The following is a 15135-nucleotide window of genomic DNA, read 5'->3' on the forward strand; positions in this document are numbered from 1 at the left end:
TGAATTCAAAGTGGTGGCCTGGAATTTTGGTGGACTGGCTACTGGTCTTCCTGGGCATCAAAACTGATTTGGTGGCCATGGTGATGAGACTTCCCAGGGCAAAGGTGGATCAGCTGCTTGCTGCCTTTGACCTCGCGCCAAGTACAAAGAAGTCACTGATCGGCAGTCTGAATTTTGCCTGCTGGGTGCTTCCTATGGGTCTGGCTTTCTCTAGGAGGCTGGCGGCAGCTACAGCTGGGATCTACCGGCCGCATCACTTCCTTAGACTGCCATTGGGAGTACACACAGACCTGTGCATGTGCCAGCATTTTTTTGCAGAGCTCTTTTTTTTATTCTTTAACAGGAATCTTTATTAAGCAAGTTCAGCCAATATACAGCGTCAACAATAACATTGAACCAATACGTATCTTAATAAACACATCTGCTCGTATGACATTTTCCCATATACCTTCTTTTCGGCTTATATAACGTTCAGGTTTCCCGTCATTTTTTATATTTTTATAGCCACGATAAAACAGCTAAACATCTCTGTGCTCATTACTCAGATACCCCTCCTCCCCCCTCCCTCTTCATTACCCTCTTACACTTCGTCTTCTCACTGTGTCAAAAAGCAGAGTCCTCATGGTAACCTTTACTGCATTGAAATACCTAGAGGTGCCCAAATCTTGCCCCATTTAGTTGTTTTCGTTCTTTTGCTAATAACTGTTCCCTCTCAGCAATGTTCCTAAGTAACGTCTGCCATTTAACTATGGAGGGGCTGGAGCTCTGCTTCCAAGATTGAGCAATCATTAATCTTCCCGCACAGAAACAGTGTTTTGTCAATGCCCTCCCTGCCTCATCAATTCCCAAAATAGGCTTATGAAACAGGTATATTGCAGGGTTCCATGGTATATCAACACCCACCCAGTATTTAAGCCTTGCCTGGATTGTTTTCCAGAAGGCCCTTGCTTTTTGACATGTCCATCATATGTGGTCTAGTGTACCTATTTGTCCACAATTGCGCCAGCAGGTCAGGGGTACATTGCTAAACATATGATTTAGTCTAACCGGCGTTAGATACCAGCGGAATAGTCATTTAGTAAGAGTTTCTTGAATATTTACTGCTGGAGATATCTTTACAGACAATTGTTCCATCCGTTGCCATTCAGCTACAGAATAGCAAACGCCCAATTCCTTCTCCCATTTTTCCCAGTGCTTATGACTTATTGGCTGGAGGTATCTCAAGTGACCATATAGCAAAGTAATTAGACCTCTCGTCCCTTGTTCCCTTACACATATTTCTTCCAAAAAAGTTACCTCTTCAAACAATCTATCTCGCATTCCTGAGGATGTAAAAAAGTGAATCAACTGAGCATAAGCATATTGTCATTCCTAGGCAAATGATATGTTTCAGCCAATTCTGTAAATGACACAAAACTCTCCCCACTCACTGTCCCCATAAATCCAACCCCTTCCTCTTCCATCTAGTAAAAACCGACGGGGAGCAGCCCAAGGGAAAAACTAAATTATAGGCTATAGGCGATAACCGGGAATTATAGGCTCTTTTCAGTCGTTCCATTTTGTCCCAATAGGAGAGTGTGAAACGAATAACCGGGCTCACCTCCAGTCCCAAACACCGGTGTTTAGGTGCTATCCAAAGCAAATGGCCCAGCTTCAGAGGACTACGTAACAAATATTGTTCCGCCTTCACCCATAATTTGTGGGGAGCCTCCTGAAACCACTCCACCGCTGATTTGGCTTGGGCCGCTCTATGGTATAGCTCCAATTTAGGAACCCCCAACCCCCCCCCCCCCCCCCTTAGCTTTACGGTTCATATATAAAATTGTATGATGAATTCTAGGCTTACCACCCTGCCAAATAAATTTTTGTAGCCTAGTTTGTAAAGACTGAAGCATTTGATCGCTAATAGGTAACGGTATCGACTGAAATAGGTATAATAAACATGGCAGGATGTTCATTTTCACTGTGGCTATCCTCCCAAACCAAGACAGGCTGAGGAGATCCCATCGTTCCAAATCTGCTCGAATCTCCTTCAACAAAGGCGCATAATTTGCCTCACTGATTCCTTGCAAATTGCTTGTCAGAAAAACCCCCAGGTATCGGATGCTCTTAGTCACCCACCTCAAGGGATATAACAGCTTACACTGCTGGTAATATTCTTCCTCCATACCCTGCACCAGTGCTTCAGTCTTATCATAATTAATTTTAAACCCTGAGACCCGTCCATAGGACTCAATTTCCCGGACCACCTCTTGTAAGGACTCCAGGGGTGAAGTGAGCGTTAATAGGACATCGTCTGCAAATAAAGTTACCTTAGACTCCCAGTCTCCCACCTTCACACCCGTTATTCCTGGGTTATTCCTAATATTCCATGCTAGGGGTTCCATCACAAGCACGAATAAAAGTGGTGAGAGGGGGCACCCCTGACGCGTTCCTCTTTGTAACTCAAAAAAGGGAAATACCTGTCCATTAACCTTTACACATGCTTTAGGCTGGGCATATACTGCTCTTTAATCCATCCCATAAAATTAGGTCCAAATCCAAATTGCTGCATAGTATGATGCAGGAATGGCCAATGCACCCTGTCAAATGCCTTTTCAGCATCGACACTTAACAGGCAATAAGGTGTTTTTCTTTGTTTCGTTATATACATAACATCTAGGGTGCATCTAATGTTGTCTGAGGCCTGTCTACTAGCCACAAAGCCCACCTGGTCTGGATGGATTAAGTTTGGTAGGATCGTAGTCAATCTAGTAGCTAGGACCTTTGCCAGTATACGCATATCAACATTCAGCACTGAGATAGGGCGGTACGAAGAGCACTCGATCACATCCTTATTATGCTTCGGGATCACTGCAATCCATAGTAGGTGGCATGTTGCCTCCCTGAAAAACAGAGTTTAGTACTTCTGCCAATATAGGTGCTAGCTGAGGGGCAAATTTTTTATAAAATTCACTAGTATAGCCATCCATACCTGGTGATTTTCCCGTTTTCAATGTTTTAATGGCATTAAGCACTTCCTTCACTTCAATTGGGGCTTCCAGCAAAACCAGCTGTTCCGGTGTCAAGGTCGGTAAGGGTACTCCCCCTAAGTATGACCGAATGCTCTCCTCCTGTATTAAGCCATACAGTGCTGCATAGTAGCTATTAAATCTATGTCTAATCTCCGGGAATGTTCGGAGAGTCTCCCCTTTGTCACCCTTAATACAAAAAGTATTACGCTCCACCCTTAACTTTCGCAATTTAAGAGCTAGCTGTCTATCTTACTTCGAGCCGTATAATTATAGACCTTTAATTTCTCATTAATGAATTCAAGATGTGGAGGAGTGGCCTACTGGTTAGGGTGGTGGACTTTGGTCCTGGGGAACTGAGGAACTGAGTTCGATTCCCGGCACAGGCAGCTCCTTGTGACTCTGGGCAAGTCACTTAACCCTCCATTGCCCCATGTAAGCCGCATTGAGCCTGCCATGAGTGGGAAAGCGCGGGGTACAAATAAAAAAAAATAAAAAAAAAAAGATCCTGGGACAACAGTGCATCTAATTGTATTCTTGCTTCCTGTAGGTTTCTGTATATCTTGAGGGAGCCTGTATGCTTATGTTTCTTTTCTAAGTTCTCTATCTGACCTCTCAAATGGGATATCTCTACTGTGCGCTTTCGCTTAAGCCTTCCAGCAACTTTCATAAAATGACCTCGAGATATAGCTTTGAGCGCATCCCATACAACCGCTATCTAGGGTCCCAAATTTAAATCAGGGGCGTAGCCAGACACCCAGTTTTGGATGGGCCTGAGCCCAAGATGGGTGGGCAGAAGAACTCCGCCTTGTCCCACAAGTGATTTGGTCTCTCCCTCTCTCACCTGCATGCCATATGGTCTCTCAAATATTCCCCCTCCCCTGCATACCCTTTAAATAGCAGATTTTCACTGACAGCGAGCAGCAACTAATACACACTGCTCATGTTGGCCCCACAGCCTTCCCTCTGATGTAACTTCCTGTTTCCGCATAGGCGGGAATACATCAGAGGGAAGGTTATGGGGCCAGTGCAGGCAGTATGTATCAGTCGCTGCTCACTGCAGGCAAATATCTGCTATTAAAAAGGTATGCAAGGAGGGACAGTTGTTGAGCGTTTTTGGCTGGTGGGAGGTGGGGATACATTCCAGCCACATCATAGGTGTGCTGATACTGGGTGGGCCTGAGCCCAAAGTGGGTGGGCCTGGGCCCACCCGAGCCCACCCTTGGCTACGCCACTGATTTAAATTAAAGGACAAGTACTCCTGAAGCACCTCAACATATTCAAGACAGACCTCCTCCTTTTTTAACATCACATTATTCAGAGTCCATCACCCTTCCCGACTATTTTCCATATGCTAGTCAAGTTGTATCATACAGGGGGCATGATCGGATAGCATAATAGTGCCAATTTGGCCTTGGTGAGTTGGCTTCCCAGCAATTTATCTATAAAGAGATAGTCAATCCGGGAATATGTAGAATGCACCGGAGAGTAAAAATAATAATCTCGATCTGTAGGATGCAGATCTCTCCATGAGTCAAATAGCCCCATTTCTTTCAAGAAATTTGCCAGATGTTTAGCTATCACTCTATCTCCACGCGAGACAGAGCCAGATCTATCCATTTCTGGGTGCAAGGTAGCACTGAAGTCACCTCCTAGTATGAGCTGGCCCCCTATCATAATTTGTAATTGCCGCTTAAGCAATTGAAAAAAGGAGGGTTGATTCGTGTTTGGACCATATATAGATCCCCAAGTAACCTCTCTATTTTCAAAGGTCCCTCTAATCAAAATATAGCGTCCTTTTGGGTCCCTCTTCACCTGATGGATTTGTATGGGAAGATCAGTCTGAAAAAGCACAGCTACCCCTCTTTGCTTTTTGTCTGAAATATCAGAGGCAAAATAAATCTTAGAATATAGAGCATGTCGAAACAAATATTCATGGGCCCGTTTGAAATGGGTCTCTTGTAGCATTACCACATGCAGTTTTTGTCGAGCTATTTCTTGCCACACTAACTGTCTCTTTCTAGGGGCATTTAAGCCTTTTACATTTAAAGTTATAACCTTTAAGTTAGTCACCATAAGGAATGTCTTGATCTCACATCTGCATATCTACTATCCATCTCAGGGTAATGTAGCTTCCCACCCCTCTCCCCCCCCCCTACACCTCCCCACCTCCCTATTCCCCTCTCCCCTCAAATGCAGAGTGAAAGGCCTCAGGAAGACAAAAGTTGCCCCTCGACCCTCCCACTCACTCCCAAGCAAAATCAACAATCCCATTACAGCCCTCCATCCCCACTCCCTCCCTCTCCCGTATTTGTCCATATAGTCAATATATTCATCTTCTGCATAGTCCATACTTAAGGGCAAAGAAAGAAACTAATGGCAGTTATTCTTGCCTTCATTTGCTCAGTCATCTTCGGGTATTACAAGCCAGTGTTGTTTATAGCCAATCGCTGTTTCTTAGTCTTAGTCCCTATTATCAGCTGGCGCCGCCGAACTCGACTCCATATCCGGTCCCATCAAACCTAACTGCAAAATCTGTTTAGCAGCTGCAGGAGTACGGACCTTGTAGTGTTTGCCAGCTATTGCAAAGCATAGGGCAAAGGGGAATGCCCATTGGTATTTGATGTTGTGCTTTCCCAGAATTTCCAAGGTAGGCTTCATATTCCTTCTTTGCTGTAATGTATAGGCAGATAAATCCTGGTATACCGAAATAGGGGTCTAATTAAATTGCAGGTCTTTCTTTTGCCTTGACAACATGAGTAGATGTTCCTTCTCCATATATTTCCAAAATCGAACTATGATGTCTCTTGGCTTATTTTGCATCGGCTTTCCCAGCGCCCTGTGGGCCCGTTTAATTTCTGGAGTCGCCATATCTGGTGTTCCCACAAGTATTTGTGTACAGAGTTCTTGTATTATTTTTTTGACATCCTCTTGCTCTCCTACTTCTGGGATACCCCGAAATTGCAAGTTTTTACGACGACCTCTATTTTCTATATCGTCGAGTTTATATTGCATCTCCTCCAATTGGTTAGCGAATCCCTCTTCTCTCTGTCTCATTTGGTGCATCGTTTCCACGTGCTCCTCAACCCGTCCTTTCCAGCTCTTCCATATGGGTTCCAATCTCTTTAAGTTCACCTCTTAGGTTATCAATATGCTCCACAATATCAGTTTTCATGTGAGCTAAGTCCTTTCGGAGATCCCGAAGTATTCTGGTAAATTGAGGCTCACGATTACCACAAGCTTCCTCTTTGGACCGGACGGATTCGGAGTCAGAGGCCTCTTCTCCCTGGGGGGGAAGCATGGCGTCCAGCAGCTTTAGTAACCCGCTGACTGCTTAGCGCTCCCAGTTTGGCTTCCGAGGTTCTCGATTTTTGCAACATCTTTGCCCTCTCGCAGTTAAATTTCCTTTAATGTCCTAACAGAGACAGTTGTGATCATCTATATCGCTCAAGTTAGCTTTGCTAGCAGGGTTGGTCCAGAGCGATAAACTCAGGCTGCCATTGAGGTTGTTGACGTCACCGGAAGCATTTTTTTTTTTTTTTTTTTTGCAGAGCTTTAATGGGACACAGGCCATTCAGGGGGTGGAGGTTACCAATGTGAAGTTGGAGTTGTACTCCAGTGCTGCAGGAGGGGTGGGTTTTGGCGTCTACTGCTAGGGATCATGGTGCACAGATGTGTGGCCCTCTGACTGGCTGCAGAGCGGTCTTAGCAAGAACATTACCATTTTGGAGCTGTTCCCCTTTGTAGCAGCCTGTGAGCTGTGGCCTCACTAACAGCGCAACAAGGGTGTGTTTTGGTGTGATAACAAAGGAGTTGTGGAGGTAGTTAATTGGCAAGCTGCGTGGTGTTTGTTGGGCAATGGGTTGATGAGGGAGTTGATTTTGTGATGTTTGCGGTTAAATTTGTGCATTAGAGCTAGACATGTGCCTGGAGAGGCTAATGATATCGTTGATTTTCTGTCTTAGTTCCAGTTTGCCCAGTTCCAGGCATTGGCACCCATGGCAGATGAAGAAGGGGAGATTATGCTGAATTGCCTGTGGGACATGGGCAATCTGAATTGTGAACATTGCAGAGGCGATCACCGGCATCTTCCATGTGGACTCGTTATGTGGAAGGATTTGCTAAGTTGACTGCTTTCTTAGGGAGCAGGGTTTGGTCTGCTGGCCCAGTTCCTGATTATCTGGTTGTGGATTATATTGTTCAAGCCAAGGCCCTGGGGCTGTCAAGAGGGGTATTATCCTGCCACGTGGTAGGCTTCATGCTCTTTTGGCAAGCCTATGGGTGGGGAAGACCTTCCTTGGGTTTCCTGGTTAGGAGGATGTTCCTGGGTTGGGGGAGGCAGATACCTGTGTGCCTTAATTCTAGGAAACCTATTATGCATGAACAGTTGGTGCGCTTAATCGGTGTTCAGATAGTGGTGACTTATTTATCTTTTAAGGCCTTACAGTTTAGGGCCACCTTCTCTGTGGCCTTCTTTGGGGCCCTCAGGCTGGGTGAGATGTTGTGCAGGATTATCGACACAGCTACTTGCCCCCTGTGATGTCTCACTGACTACTTGCAGGTCAGGCCTGTGGCTGGGCCCATGCTGCTTGTACACTGAGACGGGTCAGTAGTGACATGCTACCAGTTCATGGCTGTGCTCTGGAAGGCCATGCTCGATTTGGAACACATTCTTTCCAGATTAGAGTGGCAATTAGTGCCACAGTGGCAGGTTTAGGAATTGATACCATCAAGAGGATGAGACGATGTGCATCTGGTATGCAATGCCTATTCTTATTCCTAAACCCAGGAATGGTGCTTCTTCTCTTCCCTTTTCTTGCGATGCTGGGGGGTTATTGCTTGATCTCTTCCTCTTTTCCTGATGCAGCTGGCTGGTGTTGCTCTGTGTGGATTATTGGGCATTCTTTCATACACTGGGCGCATCACAAGTTGCACAGTGCCCTGGAGGTCTTTACTTGAGCATGGCACATGTGGGCATGAGGATCTAGTGGCTGTGGGCATGCGGCATGCAGTAGGCGCAACTCCTTCTGCTTCGCTACAATCTGTGCTCCAGGCCTTGTCACCCTCAGCTGCTAATTGTGCACTGAGGGGGGGGGGGGGGGGGGGGGGAGGAAGAGAGGAATGAGATTGACTCATGGACCAGCAAGGTACACCATACGGGATGTATAGTGGTTGACCATAGCCTGGTTCCCAACTCGTAGGTCGTGTGGTCGGATATAATACCCAGGTCTTGCTGTCTACCCAGCCAGAAGTAGGCACAAGGCTTGGTTAAGGTCAACTGTTAGATTGGGCTGTAGTTAACTGCCCGAGGGGGGGGTGCAACTTTGTCATGAGTGGGTGGATACAAGTTGTGCTGGGCTGTTTGGGAGGGATAGGAATGACCTCTTGGATATTGGACTAGACCTGTTTCTAAATGACTTACAGGAGGTTATTGAGGCTTTTTGTGAGCATTTGTACTAGGGTGCAGCTTTGTCTTTCTGAGCAGGGGGGGATAACAGGGGCAAGCCTCAGGGCAATCACCCGAGCTACAGGCTTCAGCTTACCAAGTGATGAGCACCTAGCCAAAGCTAAGAGCAGGACGGTACAGCATGGAAGTCCATGCTATACATTTGCCCTAGGTTTCACAGCAGGGAGGAAGGAAAATTGTTAGTATTCATGGCAATAATTTAGTTGTAGCATGGGAAGCAAAGGTTGTTTTTATGGTTGTGGTAAGTTAAATTTCTTATAATAAAATAAACAAGCTGTGGCCTAATTTTATTACCACATGAAGTTGTATTGTGTTTCACTGACTTTGGTGGTTAAGAGTGTTTGCGAAAAGGGAAGGAGGTGGGGTTGGGGGGAGTAAGCAGGAAAGAGGGGAAGTGGATCCAAGCTCCAAGTGTTATAACTCCACTGACCTCAGTACTTTACAGCAGAATGTATTTCATGGGGCAATACAACTGTTTTATGTTTTTTAACTTCATTTGTCTTTCTGGCATATAAATGTACATAAGTATTGCCATACTAGGAAAGACCAAAGGTTCATCAAGCCCAGCATCCTGTTTCCAACAGTGGCTGATCTAAGTCACAAATACCTGGCAAGATCCCAAAAAAGTACAAAACATTCTATACTGCTAATCTCAGAAATAGTGGATTTTCCCCAAGTCCTTTTAATAATGGTCTATGGACTTTTTCTTTAGGAAGCCTGCTAAACCTTTTTTAAACTCTGCTAAGCTAACCGCCTTTACCACATTCTCTGGCAACAAATTCCACAGTTTAATTACACATTGAGTGAAGAAACATTTTCTGATTCATTTTAAATTTACTACATTGTAGCTTCATCGCGTGCCCCCTAGTCCTAGTATTTTTGGAAAGCGTAAACAGACGCTTCACATCTATCCGTTCCACTCCACTCATTATTTTATAGACCTCTATCATATCTCCCCGCGGCAGCCTCTTCTCCAAGCTGAAGAGCCCTAGCCGCTTTAGCCTTTCCTCACAGGGAAGTCGTCCCATCATCTTTATCATTTTCGTTGCCCTTCTCTGCACCTTTTCTAATTCCACTATATCTTTTTTGAGATGCAGCGACCACAATTGAACACAATATTCGAGGTGTGGGCGCACCATGGTGCGATACAAAGGCATTATAACATCCTCATTTTTGTTTTACATTCCTTTCCTAATAATACTTAACATTCAATTTGCTTTCTTAGCCGCAGCAGCACACTGAGCAAGTTTCAACGTATCATCAACAACGACAACAACTAGATACCTTTCTTGGTCTGTGACTCCTAATGTGGAACCTTGCATGACGTAGGAGGAGGTCTCTGGAAGGGAAGCAGCAATGCTGAAGGCAGGGCAGTAGCTGAGAAAGGTGCTGCTGAGCCACCAAGACCTGATGTGCCAGGCAGAGGACCTACAGCTGGTGGTAATGCTGTTGCTGCTGGTTACAGCGATTCGGGAGTGGTGATGAAAAAGTTGAAAGGGCAGGAAGTTTAGGGACTCTTCTTCTTCCTCCTCTACCACCTCTTCATCTTCCTCTTCCGTCTCTTGGGCCCTCCATGAGTCTATCTGTTAATGCTGTGGTACAAAGTTTTTAAAACTAAGGGGAAAAGACTATGGAGATTAGTTGATAAAATTTGCTTTTTTATATTTTTATTTTGCTTATCACTAACCATTCCGCCTTCAAACCACAATCTTTAAGTTCACAAAGCACTAAGCAAAATAGTGTTCACTTACCAGAGAAATGTCCTCTTCTCTCAGAACTTCTCAGAAAGAAAGTTCAGTGGGACCTTTCCTCTTTATATAGTTTTAAATCTAAGGGGGCTTTTTTAAACAGGCTCTTTAAAGCTAACTCAGCAACCTATGCAAATATTCTACTTCCCCACACCTTACTTAGCTCCTAATTGAGGTCACTGGACTTGCTACCTCTCCAGCAGCCAAAGAACAGAAAATAACTTTCTTTTAGAACAAGAGTTTTTGGCTGTCAAGTTTCTACCTCTAGAAAAGGTTTCAGTTTAAAACTATGGGAAAAATGCCTATTTCTAGAGAAAATTTCAGTTTAAAACTATGGGAAAAGGGTTGTACGCTATGGCAACTAGTTAATAATGCTTGCTTTTCTCTCTCTCTCTCTCTTTCTATTCCCCCCTTAATACTTAACTGGGTCCTGCTTGCTTTTCCCTCTCGCTCTCTCTCTTTTTATTCCCCCTTAATACTAAACTGGATCCTGCAGTTCCTGCTAGAGTCTATATGTTAATGCTGTGGTACAAAGTTTTTAAAACTAAGGGGAAAAGACTATGGAGATTAGTTGATAAAATTTGCTTTTTTATATTTTGCCTATCACTAACCTACAATTCCTCCTTTAAACCCCAATCTTTAAGTTCCCAAAGCAAAAAAGTGTTCACTTACCAGAGAAATGTCCTCTTCTCTCAGAACTTTATAGCAGTGATTCCTGTCCATAAAGCAAATTCAACCAGCTAACACAGCCAGTATAACATCCCTGTCCACAGATGTTCAGAAGCTACAGTTTTCAACCCAGCACTAACCATATATAGTGAAAGGCAGGGAGGGTTGCAATCAGCCACTATAGCGATAATTTATCCATTTAGGTCTAGATTAAATGCATATCAGTAGTGCCTGCATTATGGGGCAAATTCAATAAATTGTGCCAAAATTTAGGCACCAGGGTGATGCACACTGAGTGTCAATTCTTTAACGGTGGAACTGCTGTAATAGAATACTAGCATAAGTGTGCATCTACATGCCTAATGTTAGGCGAGAGCACTTACACCAGCTCAAAAACTGCTTAAAGAGTAAAGGACCATGAGGCAGTACCCGTTAAGCCTTTTATTAAAAACTAGTAAAAAAGGCCCGTTTCTGACAGAAATGAAACGGGCGCTAGCAAGGTTTTCCTCGGAGTGTGTATGTTTGAGAGAGAGAGTGTGTGTTTGAGAGATGGAGTGTGTGTGTCAGAGAGAGAATGAGAGAGAGACAGAGTGTGTGTGTGTTTGTGTGAGACTGTGTGTGTGTGTGTGACAGAGAGACAGTGTGTCGGAGAGAGTGTGAGAGACAGTGTGTGCCCCCCCTCGCAGGGCCCCCCTCCCCACCCCACCTCTCTGGTCTCAGGACCCCCTCCCCACCTCCCTCTCCCATGCCCCCCCTCCAGCGACCTTCCCCTCCCCCTCCCTCCAGCCACCCATGTCCAGCGACCCTCCCCCCTCCAGCCACCCATGTCCAGTGACCCTCCCCTCCCACCCAACGCATCAAACCCCCTCGCCACCCGTAGTTGCCACTGGTAACGCTGTCCGGCCACTGCTGCTTCTCCTGTTGAGCAGCAGCGGCCGCTACAAAAAGAAAAAAAGCAATAAATGTTTTTAAACATCAAGCGCGGCACTGCAGACAGCCATCACATTGCCTGTCGGCTCTGCAGCCGTTCCTCCTCTTGCCTCTCACGTCGCTGTGCTCCTCCGGGTTGTTACTCCAGGGACAGTGACGTGGAGGCGAGAGGAGGAGCGGCTGCAGAGCCGACAGCCAATGCCTGATGGCTGTCTGCGGTGCCGCGCTTGATGTTTAAAAACATTTATGGCTTTCTTTTTGTAGCGGCCGCTGCTGCTCAACAGGAGAAGCAGCAGTGGCTGGACAGCGTTACCAGTGGCAGCTGCAGGTGGCGAGGGGGTTGATGTGCCGGGGGGGGGGGGGGGGGGGGGGGGGCTTGGGTGATGAACTGATGGGGTGTTTGAGTGGTGCACTCACAGCTGATTCCCAGGCAGGGGGAGGAGTATGGAAACACACTGAGTTTCCCTACTCCTCCCCCTGCCTGGGAATCAGCTGTGACATCAGCCTGGCTACGGAGCCTAGCTCAGCAACTCCAGGAGCCATGGACACAGGCAGCTACTTTAGAACGTTGGTGGTGAGAATTATTATATAGGATGTGTTACCTTTTGTTAAACTCCTATATTCTGATTCTCTCCTTCCCCTCTTTTTTATGGTCTAAGAAAGAATATATGATTATATGATATGTGTTTCCTGTACTCATTTATTGCCTGTATTTCTCTATTTGAGTTATCTTGATGAATTTTGATTATAAATGTATAAATATAAAATTAAACAAAAACTGGTATAAGTGGTCACGACAAACCGTTGGCAGTTAGGCATGTAAATGATAGGTGCACAATTTATAGAATACTAACTGTCTGACCTGCCCATGTCCACACCCCTCTTGAAGATACACGTTCTGGAATTTGAGTATGCAACTTACAGAATAACAATTAAGGGCAGTTACTTGTGTAACTGCTAATTGGTGCTAATTAAAGTCAATTATAGCCAATAACTGGCTTTTAATGCCAATTAAATTGCATACACAACTGACCTTATCCTATAATTTGAGCACTGAACTTTGCACACTAATCATAAAGTTGTGTGCCCAACTTTATAGAATTAGATAGAACATGTACAGTTAGTGTGTCTGGAAAAAAACAGGACACAACATTTTTCCAAATAATCCAAAAACTTCCTGCTGCTGCACAAAGTTCTACCTTAAAATCGTGACATTTCTGAGTACTTTAGTTTTCAACATGATGGAGCTCAACCGAATCAAACTTGCAAAGCAGTTGCAAAATTCATTAATTAATAAAACTCTCAGACTTCATTAAGCCAACACTTCAGTGGCATCAAAGACTTCATGAATGTATCAAGGTTGAAGGAGGACATTGACCACAAATTATGAATTAACACATTTTAAAAACCCTTATACCTTTTCAAAGGTCATACTAAATATTTAAACAATTGTAAAGTATTTTGAAACTGGACACTGTGTACATATTAAATTAGTACATAAGTAATGCCATACTGGGACAGACCAAAGGTCCATCAAGCCCTGCATCCTGTTTCCAAGTGGCCAATCCAGGTCACAAGTACCTGGCAAGATCCTAAAACAGTACATCTTATGCTACTGATCCTAGAAATAAGCAGTGGATTTTCCCCAAGTCCATTTTAATAATGGTCTATGGACTTTTAGGAAGCTAGCTGAACCTTTTTTAAACCCCGCTAAGCTAACTGCTGTTACTATATTCTCTGGCAATGAATTCCAGAGTTTAATTACACATTAAGTGTTACGCTCTGCTACACTTCTCCAGGATGGGTTGGTTTCTGTTTCCTAATCCGGCAGCCATCATACGGCTTGGAGCAAGAGCAGCAGCCATCTTGGCTAGCTCAGGAGGGGGCAGCCATCTTATCTAAACAAGAACAGGAAGGAACTCCATATCTGGTCGTGGGAGGATCTCCTATGGGGGCTGCCATGTTGGATGCACCTGAGTTTGGTTTGCTCTGATTGCTTCACTATTTAAAGCACTGCCTCCAGGCCTTCTTTGCTTTGGCCTCAATTGTTCTGAGGAGTTGCTGTGGGAGTGCTGTTCACTGACTATTCTTATGTTCCTGTTTACCTGTGCACCGGACCTTGGCTAGTTTTCTCGGATTACGCTTGTTTGCTGCCTGCCTTGACCCTGGACTGATTTTGACTATTCTTTGCCTGGTTCTGGACTGTGTCTGTTTCCTGCCATCCTGGTTAGCGGCTGTGCAACCCCGCCGGTTCCAGAAGTCCTGGTGGCGGCCTGCAGCTGGGAGCTCAACTCCCGGTGAACGGTGGTCCCTTTCCAGGTGAAGCTAGGGGTTGTCTGGCTGCCTGAGTGAGTGCAGTAGCACTCCATCTCTGCCGTGCTCTGTCGGGGCACAAGGGCTCACTACTACCGGGTCATAACATTAAGTGAAGAAATAATTTCTCCAATTTGTTTTAAATGTACTACTTTGTAGCTTCATTGCATGCCCCCTAGTCCTAGCAGTTTTGGAAAGCGAAAAACAAGTGATTCACGTCTACTCGTTCCACTCCACTCATTATTATATAGACCTCTATCATATCTCCCCCTCAGCCGTCTTTTCTCCAAGCTGAAGAACCCTAGCTGCTTTAGCCTTTCCACATAGGGAAGTCGGTCCATCTCCTTTATCATTTTTGTCACCTTACTCTGTACCTTTTCTAATTCCACTATATCTTTTTTGAGATGCGGAGACAAGTATTGCACACAATATTCGAGGTGCGGTCACACCATGGATGTATCCTTATTTTTGTTTTCCATTCCTTTCCTAATTCTACCTAACATTCTATTTGCTTTCTTAGCCGCAGCCACCACACATGGAGCAGAGAGTTTCAACGTATCATCAGCGATGACATCTAGATCCTTTTCCTGGTTGGTGACTCCTAAAGTGGAACCTTGCATCATGTAGCTAGTTTGTGTTCCTCTTTCCCACATGCATCACTTTGCACTTGTTCACATTAAATGTCATCTGCCAATCTCCCAGTCTCGTAAGGTCCTCTTGTAATTTTTCACAATCCTCTTGCAATTTAACAATTTTGAATAACTGTTTTGTTGTCAGCAAATTTAATTACCTCACTAGTTACTTCCCATATCTAGCTCATTTATAAATATGTTAAAAAGCAGCGGTCCCAGAATAGACTGCTGGGGAACCCCATTATCTTCCCTTCTTTATTGAGAATACGGACCATTTAACCTTATTCTCCGTTTTCCATCTTTTAACCAGTTTTTAATCCACAATGGGACACTACTTCCTATCCCATGATTTTCTAATTTCCTCT

The sequence above is a fragment of the Microcaecilia unicolor genome, chromosome 9 (genome assembly GCF_901765095.1).
Source record: "Microcaecilia unicolor chromosome 9, aMicUni1.1, whole genome shotgun sequence".
Lineage (NCBI taxonomy): Eukaryota > Metazoa > Chordata > Amphibia > Gymnophiona > Siphonopidae > Microcaecilia > Microcaecilia unicolor.